At 37.1% G+C, this 14,440-nt stretch overlaps 1 protein-coding gene across 3 annotated transcripts in view; it reads right to left on the bottom strand.

The window, feature by feature from the left end:
• The window catches only part of LOC117170713 (synaptogyrin), a 349,909-nt gene that overhangs the window by 281,134 nt on the left and 54,335 nt on the right, over positions 1-14,440 (bottom strand). For 2 of the 3 annotated variants that reach the window (XR_004466839.1, XR_004466840.1), the window contains one exon: positions 13,729-14,007. The exons of the other annotated variant lie outside the window; for it this stretch is intronic. The gene's annotated coding sequence lies outside the window, so the exon portion shown is untranslated. Of the gene's footprint in view, positions 1-13,728; positions 14,008-14,440 lie in introns of those variants that run through there. 3 annotated transcript variants of the gene reach the window in all.

Genomic DNA, 14,440 nt, shown 5'->3' with positions numbered 1-14,440 from the left:
TATGCCAATTAGCACAAATGGTAAGTTCCGACAGTGCCTACAAGTGTGCCTACTGGCCGCTAAATGGCAATACCGGTTTCATATGTATACACCTGGTAGTTGTATGAAGTGCAATTCAATACAATTAAACGCAAATTTCCGTTGTGCGAGAGACACCCAGAGTTCTCGCATTTTTTGCATAAACAATTGCGAAACCGTGCCAAGGAACTCCGGAAAATGGATTATATAACCTGAGCGTCTACTCAACCGCACATTACTCCTACCAAAGATGGGTAACTTAGCTGACTCAAGGAATTATAGACCAATCACTTATCTGAACATACTATATAAGATCGTCACAGCTATCCTAAATGATATGATTGTTCGGAAAATCGGACCTGTGTAGTATAAATGTACGAGCAACACGGCCCAAAGAAAGGGTTATCAAGATGTCGGGAGAATCTGCGCATCGAATGATGTGTCTGTAAAGATGCAGCATCCTAGCAGCGTGACCTAACGATGGCCTGGATTAATTACCGGTAAGCTTTTGATTCGACCTCTCATAGCCTTATAATTTGTCTTTTGGAAAGCTTGAAGGTTCATCCACACCTCGTGAGGTATATCGAGAGATTGATGCCGCCTTGGAAAACCAGATTTACTATTTCATCTGGAAAACATCGTGTGACAACTAACAACGTCAACTTTAAGAGAGGTGTCTTTCAGGGCGACACCATGAGCCCACTCTTCTTTTTCCTCACATTTTTGTTACTATCTCTCGCATTTCGCTATTTCAAAGGGTATTTTTGTGGCAAATCTGGAAATCAAAAGTAGAATGTCTCTCATGTATTCTTGGTGTTTTTTGTTGTTGATTTTTTCTGTTCAGATATGGAAGGGATACTATGTGGATACTAGAAGGTTATTCTGTAGCGAATCTGTTCTGTTCATTCAGTCCGCCAGGGTATGCTTAAAATCGATACTCTCTGAAGATTGGAGTAGAGTTTGAAGTAGGAAAATGCGCCATGGCGAGAGTTGTCAGCACGAGAAATGAAAATCTTAGTGCCTTATTAGTTTCCGTACAAATAGGAAGTATAGACCACAGCAGTGCGTGCTAGAGCCACCAGTAGTGATTTCGTCAATGTTCACTTTAAGTATTGGATACACTTTTTTGTTTAAAAATCGATTTTTCATAAACCTGGTTTTTGTGTATTGTTTATAGTTTTATCAAAAATGTATTTAAAAACAATTCGTATGTAAAGGTATTAATTTGAAAAAGAACAAGCTTCAAATAGTAGAGATTATAGGTGAGAAAAGAAACAATAGTGATTAAGGTTAATGGCAGTTCCAAAGATCCTGAGCTCGACCACAAACGCGCTATACAGCACCTTGGCGCTGGGGAGACCTCTACATACCTAAGATTTCAGGACGTAAAATCTATAAAGAATACTCCTCAAAGCAGATACGAAGGTCTCATTCGGCATACTTACTCTTCCGAATTGTCAGCCAAGAACAAAGTATCTTCAATAAACATTCTTGCGGAAAGGTTACGCACATGAACAAAAGTATATACTTTAAGTCTTCTGTTTCGCGAATCTATACCTCAAGCCGTCAAGATCTTCGCGGAGTACTGAATCTTGAATTGCTTTACAACAGGATTATTCTGGGTAAAGCACTTATAGATGATAGCTGCAAAGAATGTCATGCAGATTCCGAGCATCTAGGATACATACTATCTAGTTTCCCAACTCATGCGGGAACGACACCCATCCAAAGGCACAATGTAGCACTAAGAGTGCTTTATTATCATCTTTGTTACTCTTACAGCATTAGCCTTAATACTACTCCGCTAAACACTCTTGGGGAAATCGAGTCAATTGTCGAGAATGCGAAGTGCCGCATATACTGGAACTTCATATTCTTGACAATTGTTTTTGTTGCGAACTCGAGGCCTGACATAGTTCTTGACTTCGATAAAAGAACCATATTTGCTATCGAGTTTTCGGCACCAGCTGACAAAAACAACATAGCTAAGGAGAAGAGAAAGAAATAGAGGTATGGAGACTTTATAAGAGAGTTATACCGGTTACAACCGGAATATTCTGTTACACTAATCGTTCTTATCATTGGCGTTTTTAAAATGCCCTGCTTTTACTGGTTAATAGCCTGAGAAGCATCCTTGTGTGTTAAGAAGATACTAACACACTTGCGAGGAAGATGTAGAAGGCAGTCTTCCTTAAGTTAGTCTATGTCCTCAGAGTGCACGAGAGTTTTGCCGGATCATTGTATTAAATGCATCACAGACTGTAAGCTGGGGCCGAAATTTCAAAAACCAACATGATTCGTTTCTTAAAGTCAAGAAGAACTATGTGGGGCTCGAGTGCGCAACAGAAACAATTGTCGAGAATATGAAGTTTCTGCATCTACGGCATTTTTCATTTTTAACAATGGACTCTATTTCCCAAGGAGCGTTGGGCAGAGTGGTATTAATGCTAATATCGAAGAGTGACAGAGATGGTGGTGAAATACTCTTAGTGCCGCATTATTCCTTTGGATATACGTCGTATCCATCCGAGTTGGACAACTAGATACTATGTGTCTTAGATAATCAGGGTGTGCGTGCCAGGCTCTGAAGCTATCATCGGGAATGTCTTGACGCAAAATGTGGCAACGGTATACTAAAATAGAAAAGACACCATTTTGTCACGCTAAAATGAAATCTCCGTGCCGAACTTCAATCCAGATGATTTAAGAAAAGCAAACGTTCGGACACACGTCATCGACTAATCATTCACGTTTCTGTGGAAGATGGCGTGTATACTTTTATCGGGGCGTTTTTCTTTGCCCACTGATATCTTTGCCCACACTTCCTGACCAGTTTAAGAAGATGGTCTCGTCCGTTTGCGGCTACTTTTTCTGTACCCTGAATAATCATGTTGTGAAGATATTCAAGATTCGGAACAGAAGACTGTAGGTGCATGCTTTTGTAATATTTGGAATTTGTCTTCACCGCTATTTATAGTCGATCAAATCACGAACGATTTATCCCCATTAAATTTTTTGATAAAATACAAATCACTAATGTTACCGCATTTTCAAAATCCAAAAAACCAAATGAAAGTTATAATTTTAAGTCAAACAAAGTGTGATATGGGAAACATCAAGAAAAGAAAACGTTACGTTTTTAAGGCCGTACAAGATTGCCTAAAGAAATTTTTAAATTTTTTTAACAAAAAACCGAAAATTTAAATTTGTATCTAAAAAAAACTCATGAAAAAGCAATAACTTCATTTTGCGGAAAACAAAACAGGATACGAAAACATATATATTGAAGAAAATTGTGCACCTAAAAAAACATAGCAAATTTTTCAGAAATTACTTTTTTATTGGATAAGTAGTTTTTGTTTTATTTTTAAAAAACATTGAAAATAAAAAATATATATAGATTTGAGTACATCGATACAAGCTACGAGAATAAGTGAGACAAAATTTATTCAAACGAAAGATGTTTACAAACTTTTAACGAATATTTTTTTGATAGGAAGCGTAGTTTTTTTTAGCTCGTACAAAACATAATTAAAAATAAGAAAAAATATAAAAATAAGGCAATCAGAATAAGATTGTTTCACTTTTCTATGCATATTATGAATTGTAATTGTATATATTTATTAAAATGATACATGTTTCAGCGCAGCTAAGAAGCAACTTTAACGCAAAATAAGAAACAAATATTATAGTAATCATAATAAATATAATTTGTACTTTATTTTGCAAAATCTAAATACCTAATCCCAGGCAGAGGTGCATCAAAAATGTATTATATTTTATATAAAAGTGTTGAGCATCAAGTAGAAAATTTGAACTTTTAGGTAAGATTGAGTGCGAAGCACGAGATAATGATGAGAATGTGTTCGCTAAAGTTGAAAGATCTTCAACAAAATAGAGTTCACACTCGCGAAATTACAGTTGTCAATTCGTTGATCTGTAATTTTGAAAGGTCTGTACACGAATGTGGGAGAAATGCAAAGATCGAGCGCGAATATGCGAATGTGAGAAAACTTTAGAGTCCAAGCGTATAGCGTGAGGTAAATACAAACTCGAGCGCGAAATAAATAAATTATCAAGCGCGAAGCGCGTGAACCAACAATCGCGCGCCCTGGACGCGATCAAACTCGCGAGCGAACGAGCCTCGTATAACGAGAATGTGCCCGCGCGGCGGGCAGATTTGTTTTCTTTTGACCTTTTTTAAATCGCTTATATCCTGCAATATTAAACAAAGATATCAAAATTCATACGAAAGATGAAATGTGGGCCTTTTCCACAACTTTCAAATAAAGTATACTAAAATCGACTTTAATTAATTATTCAATAATATAAATCAAATATTCGTGAACAAATATATTTTTCAGTTTGGACTGTTTAAAAAAAAATTATTTTTTTTTACAAAGTGAACTAAACGTTTTTCTTGATCTGGTAAAAATTTGGAAGTGAGTAGTCAAATACTTTCGAAGCAATGAATTTTTGAATAGCAATAAATTTGCAATATGTTAAATTAACAACATATAAAATATTATTTATTATTAAATAAATAATTAAAGTTTATTTTAGTAGACTTTTTTCGAAAGTTGTGAAAAAGGCTTACATTTTATATTCGTATAAATTTTCATACCTTGTTTAATATTGCAGTATAAGCAATTGAAAAAAGGTACTTTTTATAAACATAACATTATTTTAAATTTTTTTTCGAAAACTTTGGGTGTCAGATGGGAATAGAAATATACGTGTCGAATATTTTTGATTTCAAACAAGAAACAAAAATTTAAATTTAACGCAGCGGGTAATAATCTGAAAAACTGCACTTGATCCCAGCGAAATCGCGGTAAAATTTCAGCCACAACCACGTCTCACGACCGTGAGATAGATGGTTATAGTCTGTAACGGAATCAATACGATGATCCGGAAAAAGTCTCGTGCACCCTGAGGATACGGAGCGACCCAAGGACGACCGCCTTCTGCATTTTTCCCGCAAGTCTTTAAGCATATTGTTGACATGCAGGAATGATTTTCTGGCTACTAACCAATGAAAGCTTGGCACCTCAAAGAGCGGCATTAATAAGGACGATTAGTTTGACAGAATATTCCGGGTAAAGTCGTTGCATCTCCTTATAAGGTCTCTATAGCTCTCTTTCTTTTCATTCTCCTTGGCTATGATGTTTCTGTCAGATGGAGCCGAAAATTCGAAAACGAACATGGTTCGCTTCTCGAAGTCAAGAAGAACCATGTCAGGCCTCGAGTGTGCAACAGAAACAATTGTCGAGAATATAAAGTTCCAGTATATGCGGCACTTCTCATTCTCGACAATTGACTCTATTTCCCTAGAAGCATTCATAGGAGCAATATTAAGGGTAATACCGTAAGAGTGACAGAGATGGTAATGAAGCGCTCTTAGTGCCGCATTGTGCCTTTGTATGTAGGTTGTTCCCGCATGATTTCGACAACTAGATACTATGTGTGTTAAATACTCGGGGTGTACAGGGCTTGCCCTGCAGTTATCATCGGGAATGTCTTGGCTCAAACTGTGGCGACGGTATGTTTAGATCGAAATGACACCGTCTTGAAATGCCAAAATGAAACTCTCGGTGCCAGACTTCAATCCGGGTAATTTAAGGAAAGCAAAAGTTAGCTCACTCGACATTGACTGATCCTCTACATTTCTGTGGAAGATGCTGTGCATCCTCTTATCGAGGAGCTGTTCACGGAAGCTTTTTTCTAGTGCTTTCTTAATCCGGGCTTTTTGGAGTGAGTACTTGAGATATATAACATTTTATGCATTTTGCTCACCCCCAATACTGAATTTAAGTCCGAGTGTTTCAGCAGCCTCCTCCGCTGCTTTGTACAGAAACGCTCCTTTGCCCACTACTTCGTGCTTCCTGGCCATTTTAAAAAGAGGGTCTCTTGGATTGGCGACTCTATGTGCTGTACGCAGAATAATCCTGTTGTGAAGACATTCAAGATTTTGTTCACGTGCATAACCTTTCGTGTCCCGATATCAAGGGATCTGAGCTCGTTCTTCTTCCATGGAATCCGATTCAAACGGGTTTTTTAAAATTAAAGCTGATGAAAAATCGCATGCTCTTATCGAAGCATATATTCAAATTTAAGCTCTATTGTTTTTATTTCTTGACAAAAGTGGATGAAAATGGTTTCATATGGTTTTACGGTGTATGTTCCCTTGATTCTCGCTGGATTTCCTCAATTGATCAACAAAAATAATTTTTGTGTCATACCCGTGAGGATTTATGAATAAAAAATCATTATTATAAACAAATAAAGAAAACAATTTATTGCTTCAGCTATTGGCGACGAAAAGAATAGTCATTTTTCATGGAATTAACTCCATAGAGCTCGTGAATGATACTCAGTTATCATATCTGCTCATGTAATAACAATTCGCAATTATTTAAACGATCTTAGTTAAGAATTGCATTATTCGGCTATTTTTCGTCACTTCGTATCTTCAATTAGTGATCTGCCGTTGATTCTGGGTGGAAAACGCTAGTCATTCCATGAAGAATAGAAAATATGAGTAATTGTTTACATAAGATCGTTTGAACAATTGCGAATTGTTTTTATATGAGCAGATATGATAACTGAGTATCATTTACGAGCTCTATGGAGCTAATTCCAGGGAATATGACTATTCTTTTCGTCACCAATAGCTGAAGCCAAAAATTGTTTTCTTTATTTTTTTGTAACAAATCAAATACATTTTTTAATTTATCCTACGGTACTGAAAAATTGTACTGGATAGTTCCTCTACTCATTCTGGGTATTTGGGAATGAATCTGAGTATTCTCTTGGTAATGGTAATCTTCAAAAGTCAAAAAAAAATTTTTTTTTCATTTTTGTCAAGAAATAAATAGAAATAGAGCCTCAAGTTGAATATATGCTCCCATAAGATCATGCGGATTTTCATCAGCTCTAATTTAAAAAAAAAACATTTGAATCGGATGAAAACTGTAGTCGGAAAATGAATTTGTCCAAAGTCGTGATTTTTGTCCTCGAAAACAGTTCAGAAGACCAAATCTGTCAGATGATAAGTTTGTATCTGATTCAGATAGTATCCTTTATAGATGTCACGTCCTGAATGCGGCTCTTTGGCACACCCAGGTATGTATAAGTCTCTCCAGCGCAAAGGTGTCATATAGCGCTTCTATCGACGAGCTCAGGGTCTTCAGGGATGCCACTAAGTTTTCCTCGCTTCAAATAAACCTTGGCGCATTTTTCTAACCCAAATTCCATTCCTATTCCCTCTCTGAAAGGTGACCTTGTTAGTTGTCACAACATTTTTTTTAGATGAGATATTAAATCTGGTGTTCCCAAGCGGCATCAATCTCTCTATGCACCTAACGATTTTCGGATGAACCTTTAGGTTTTCCAAAAGACAGATGATAAGTGTATGGGAGGTCGAATCGAAAGCTTTCCGGTAATCAATTCAGGCCATCGATAGGTCACGCTGGTAGAATGCTGCATCTTTGCAGACACATCTATCGATGAGCAGGTTCTAACGACATCCTGCTACGCCTTTCTGCGAGCCGCGTTATTCACACATTTCTTGCCACACAGGTTAAGTTGTCCGAACAATCCTATCATTTAAGATAGCTGTAAATATCTTATACAGTGTGTTCGGACAAGTGATTGGCCTGTTATTCTTCGAGTCAGCTAAGTTGCCTATTTTCGGCAGGAGTATTGTGCGTCTTTCCACCAATCACTCCGGAACTGGCTCTTCCGAATTTAAATATGAGGTGAAAATACAGGACAAATGCTGATGGCTTGAAGGAAACTTCTTCCACCAGAAGGTCTTGATACCATCTGGTCCTGCAGCAGAATAGTTCTTCATCCCTCTTAATACTTTTTCTACCTCCTGGGTAGAGATGGGTGGGCATTCTTTATCAGGTGTTATGAAGGCATCACACAGCTCCTTGAAGCTATGTATGTTCTCTGAGTCTTCGTCCAGCCTATGCGGCACTTCGTAGACTTCTCTCCAAAATACTTTGACCTCCTCTGGTTTGGGCGGGTGGTCTACAGTAACTGAAGGGTCTTGGAAGAGTCGAGAGGGGTCAGAGAGAAACTGTTGATTTTCTCTGACCCACCTCTCTCTCCGCTCTAGACTTCTCTTAGCGTCAGATAGTACCCGTATTCTTTCAGCAATATGCTGTCTGCTAGTTAGCAGGTTTGACTTGCTATGTGTGTGGTAACGAGTCCGGAATTCGCGCGCGAACTTTTGAACCGTGGCTGTAAAATTTATGCCAGATGTGATGTAGACAATCACACATTGCATGCGGGACGCGTACTGTCTTGCCCAGCCTATCTTTATGGCGAGTTGATGCAATCGTCTTTTGGTCTCATGATCAACTGTTGGTTTTGTTTCAGGGTTCGCATCGGCCAAAGTTCTCGCTGCATTATACACAAAACAATTGATACAGGAATCCTCTATCCGCAACCCGAGAACGCATTCGGTGGCTTTTTCATAGGCCCTTCGGTTTGATTCTAGAGAAATCAAAACCGAACCGAATATATATATATATATTACAGGCAAAGTCTGATGTTCCGTCACACCGCGGTCTGCCTAGTCCCTCCGCCAATTGACTGAGCAGTGTCAGGCAAAGTCCAAAATAGCACTTTCACTTCGGACTCTGCCTAGTCAAATCGCGAAGTGCCGGACAGGCTCAAGCAAAATCCGGGGTGAAAATAAAAGCTTTGGGGTTAACTTTTCCCACTGCACAGTAGGATGGCTCGAGAACAAAATATTTGACGCGATTCATCAAGCACATCTTGGATGTGGTCACAGTGGATGAGACCGCACGGAGAAGGCGGTGAATAAAAAATATATAAACGTAACCAGAGACTTAATCAATTTATATTTACAATTATGTGTGATCTGTGAGAAAAACCGGACTCTTCAAAAAAAAGGTTTCGTGGTGAAGCCTCTATTGTCTAAAGAAATCAACGAACGTGCTCAAGTAGAGCTGATTGATATGCAAACTTGTAAAGATGGTGATTTTTAATTTATCATGAACTATCAAGATCATTTTACATAATTTGTGATTCTTAAGCCTTTCAAATATTAAACTGCTGAAGAAGTATCCCGTCATCTCCTGGATATCTTTTGCAACTATGAAGCACGCTCAGTTCTTCAATCTGATAACGGTAGAGAGTTCTGCCTAATTCAAAAAAATACTGTGTATCACAGTGTTATTAAACAAAATCCATTCGAGGCGATGTTTGGTGAGTATTTCAAGACGGCAGTATAAAAAAAAAAAAATTAAAATATTAAATAATTTTAAAAACTCGCGAAAAAGTTGAAAGTTGGACATTTTTGAGAATTTGGTTTAAACTGTAATTTCATGTCAGAAATTTTCTTGTTGATGTTTTTTTCTTCAAAACACTTTATTTTTCATCGCTTATGATATAAAGCATCATATAACATATATCATAGTTTTTGAAAGGGACACTCCCGGAAATAACCTCATTTATAGACTTGCATAAGATTTTAATTTAGCACAATAAAATTTGTTTGTTATTCCCTCTCAAAACAGGAGCCCTGGGACGTCCGTTATAATATTTTATAACATCTCCGAATTCCGTTTTTAAGAATTTTCATTTTTGTGGATAAAAAACCGAGGGAACTGAACCCGATTCACCACGTGACAAAGTATCACATGCCCTTAATAAATCCTTAATCAAGTCTGTAATGTTTGACTGCTCAATAAGCCTTCCGTCAATAGTCAGTAAACCAGACTTATCCCATTTTATCCTGTCGGAAAAGTCTTATTTTTTAAAGTGAAGCAGGTGTAATGTGGCCGCCTTCAGCTCAGTGACCTTAGCATATGCGCATTTCGCTGCCGGGCCAACATGAAAGTTAAAGGCCGCCGTACATACAGTGCTTCAAGAAAGTCAGCATATGGAGATAAAATACGTAAGCCGTCGTAGGACGCCCTACAGAAGGGGTAATTTCATATGATGTGGATTGAAGTGGTTTTTCTTTGCACCCTTTCATCATAAAATATTTACGAAAGGAAAAAGGGGAAAAGGAGATAAGGGTAAAGGTAACACGCGGAAAGGTGAAAAGGCAAAGAGGAAAAGGGTAAAGAAAACGAGGATAAGGTAAAAGGGAAAGAGAAACTTGAAAGAGGAATAGAAAAATGGAAAAGGGAAGGAGAAAAGTGAAAAATAAAAGGGTAAAGGGAAAGGATAAAAGAAAAGGTAAAATTAGAAAGGGTGAAAAGGAAAAAGTGAAAAAGATGAAGGAAAGTAAAAAGGGAAAAAAGTAACGGGGAAAGGGATAAAGGGAAATAATGAAAAAAAAATTGAAGCAGTAAACGGAAATACGGAAAAGAAAAGGGAAACACAAGAAAGGGGTAAAGGGGAAAAGATAGGACGAAGGAAATGGTGAGGTGAAAATTTAAAAATTCAAAAAGGGGAATGGAAAATGGAAATGCGTAAGAGGAAATGGGAAAAGGGGAAACGGAAATGGTGGAAGGGAAAATTAGGATAAATATCGATTTAAAATACAATTCTAGTGCTATCAGTGTCTCAGTGCAAGTGTGAGAGCGAAGTATGGTGAGAAAGAGAGCCAGAGAGGAGGAAGAGATGAAGAGAACTAGAGAGTGTCGAAAATGAGAGAAGTGGAAGAAGCGAAAGAAAAATAGAGAGGAAGAGAGATTGAAAGAGTCAGTCAGTGGAAGAAGCGAAGGTGAGATAGAGAAGAGGAAGCGTTACCGTTTAGCGTCACCGCTACCCAGTTTTGCGAGCTCACAATACACTATAAGAATTTTTCACTTGAAAATTATAGTTTTCATTTAAAAAATTTCATTGCTGGACCACACAGTCTCAACTTTGCTAAGTACGCTATTTCATCCTCGCAATTATAATTTAAAATGTTCAAGAACACCCAATATCCTTTATCTGCTTGCTTGTTTTCAAGGATGATAGGACAAAAAGTATAGTGTGTATCAAGGGTGTAAAAGTATTTTGCCTGGTGTGACTGCTACCCCTGCTTTTCTCCTTCACTGGCATAAACTCAAGTGGATCATTATGTTCATTTTCAGTATGATCTATTTTCTCAATGTTAATTTTCTATTTGCGTCATTAAAAAATATAAATTTTTTCAACACTTGACTGTAGTCGCTCCACTTTTCACGTTCATCACCCGGAAAAGGTGAGAATAAGATTTGACTAATTTCAGAATCCAATCTCTTGAGTTTAGTTCCCGTTGTCTGTGTAGTTGCACCAGGTGTCAATCGTATAATTGCATAATTCTTATTGCTATCTAGTGTTGTATGATTTATCGTTTGCATTTGATGATTCATTTCTTCGACCTGTTCGCTGAGAATAAGAACCATTTTTCTTGTATGCCCCATATTATTAAAATTCTACGACGAAAACTTGAACAATTTAAAAAACAGACCACCAATGACTAGACCAAGTAATATAGGTAGAAATCCACCTTTTCAAACGGTCCATTTTTTCTTGTCTGTCCAAGTACCTCGAGTTTCGGCTAACTTTCGTCTAACTTCCTTTAATTTTTGACCAAAATATAAAACTGATGAAATTTCAAATAAAGTTGTCAAACCTGATTTTTAATTAAGTATTTCAATATTTTTATTAATAAATAAATATGAAAAAAAAGACGCTTTTTTCTATTTGACGTTCCCGGTGCTCGTCAATAATAGGAAAATTGTTGTGATCGCCAATGTTTCATAGATTAACATTATATTAAGATATTCCATCATGGTACAATTAACAAAACAAAAATTGTATAAGCAAATAGTTGGTTGAAAATATGTTTTCTATAATTTTCAATAATTTAATGTTTTTTAAAGTTATATTGTAAGAAATTTAAATGGTCACAATGTTTTAATGAGAAAAATTTCTCTTCAGACTATTTTTGTTAATATTATAAAGAAATTTAATAAACAAATGCATTATTCAGACATTTGTCGTCAGAAAATTAGTTTTTTTCGATGTCAGTTTAAAAAAATTAGGAACCTCATGATATCTTCAGAAAATGCATAATTTTTTATGAATATCATGATTTTATCAAACAAATTTAATTTAAAAATGCATTATTCCAGCATTTATCCACGGAAAAACTCGTGTTTTTTTCAAAGTCAGTCCTTTAAATTAAAAACAAAAGTTTTTTTTCTTTCAGTACTTACAGTTGGCCAACACAAGAGGGTTTGAATACAAGGAATGATTGAACAATACATAAAATATCTGTTATAAATAAATTCTATAACGTCTGCAAAATCGGGACACTCTCGAGTTCGAAGAAAGGTCTTCTTTCACTGCTAATATATGACTTCAAGCTTCTATTGTCTGTCTTAAGCAAGTCTTGAGTTTCAGGATCAAGCAGAATTACTTTCTTTTTTCACTTTTGCCTCTGATTTACAATTTTTCGTTATAGAATTTATTTATAACAATTATTAAATGCATTGTTCAATCATTCATTTTATTTGAAACCCTCTTGCTTTGGTTAACTATAAGTACTGAATGAAAAAGAGACATTTTTTCTGAAATTAAAAGGCCTGAATTTAAACGAGCACCAGGAACTTCAAATAGAAAAAATTGTCATTTTTTCGTCATATTTATTTGTTCATAAAAAAATTTTTTAAAGAAATTGAAAATGAGCTTTGACAACTTTCTTTGAAATTTTATCAGCTTTTTAAAGAAAAAAAACATCCAAATCGTCTCACAGGTTAAGCCGGAATCGTATTTTAAACAAAAAATGTACTTTTTCCCCACTGTGCGATAGCGCGCCCACCATATCACCAGCTGTTAAACAATAAAAAGGAACCGCGGTCAGGCAACGGGGCAGTCCATCGAGGGGGACAAGCTGGTTCTACCTGGCGCAACTATGGTGGCCTATCGAGCAAAGGGGTGTCCTCACTGACGGTCAGGCCACTCTGTGTCAACACGAAGTGGTCTCTTTGACTCTTGATGCCGACCTGACAACCCAGAACGACCACCCGGCACGCACGTCTTGGAAACCGCCAAGCTTCCTGACGACCGTTTCCTGTGCCACGCACGCCTTGCCACCATCAGAACGCCTCCCTCCCCATATCTCCTTTGGCACCATACCATACCCGTATTCTGAGAGAGACAGGTCCAACAGACGACACTCTGGGCTGACAAAGAACCATCGCTTGCACCCTGAACGCCGATCCAAACACCCGGATCGACCTGACCATACCTGAACAACATACTGTCATGCACACCTTATACACCACCAGGCTTCCCCCTTCCTTCCGCAAGCTTCTCCCTCATCATGCAATATGTAAACCCAAAGGCTCATCGTTTTTCTTGAACATTAATTCCAGCGACCCGCCTGAGCATACCTGCACACCCACTCTGATATTTTCTATCTTGTTTTACTACTACACCAGCTACCACCGCCTTTTATTCACTCCGATCGTATACTCTACAACCACACGCAGAACTTGTCGACCGTGGATACACTACACTTAACCTGAAACTGTCGTCAACACACATATCCACGCACACACACATGAACGTTTGCATACACGCACCCAATAGGTTACCCCCGCATTTAGTAATAAGTTAGATATGCAATTTACAGGAGAGAAATTTTCTTTATTTCTTCACGTAAAACCACGCATATTATTTATCACTGAAACCAAGCCCTGACCAGGTTGAAGCATCCGGAGGGATAAATAATTGGGGGTCAAACACCGTAGCAAAACACCACCGTTACAAGCTATATTTGGGTTGCTTCAAGCATTTAAAGACTAATGAATGAAATTATATTATTTACAATTTGATTATTATTTTCTTTTCTTCAATATTAATACATGGGATGGTGAATGGTTGTGTTTCAATGTTTAGATCTCTTTATATTCTGCGCCATCCATTATTTCTTGTGGTGAGAAATCGAAATCCACTGGAATCAGCGGTGTACCATTTTTTCCTCTATATTAAAAAACATGTCAGTAGGTACTTCGAAGAGACACTCTGAAAATACACAAAAATAAAATTTTCTTATTATTTAGCGTAGAAATGAGAATTTTTTCCATATTTAACACATTTACGACTTAGAGGGAGTCTTTCATTGTTTGTTAATGTTGAACGTAGCCAAATAGAAGAGAATCATAATCACCAATTAATCTCCGTTTTGTGTAAACTGGTCGACAGATTTTGTGTTCATTTTTTGTTACTGCATCATGATATGCGTTCTACGAATGGCTCTATAATTCAATGCAATTGGAGCGTTTATTAACTACAAGATCACAGATGGAGTTAAAGTTTATAAATTGAGAGTTTTTGTAGTTTAGAATAATACCTATTACAGTCTGTCAAGTTAAAGCGTGGGTGGCTTTACTCGCAGTCGGTAAGGTGCATCGACATGATTTTGGTGTCAAAATATTAAGAAGAGCTCCCTCTTTCA

The sequence above is a fragment of the Belonocnema kinseyi genome, chromosome 4 (genome assembly GCF_010883055.1).
Source record: "Belonocnema kinseyi isolate 2016_QV_RU_SX_M_011 chromosome 4, B_treatae_v1, whole genome shotgun sequence".
NCBI classification, from domain to species: Eukaryota; Metazoa; Arthropoda; class Insecta; order Hymenoptera; family Cynipidae; genus Belonocnema; species Belonocnema kinseyi.
Note: the sequence above shows the minus strand (reverse complement) of the source record. Positions and strands in the feature narration are given on the sequence as shown.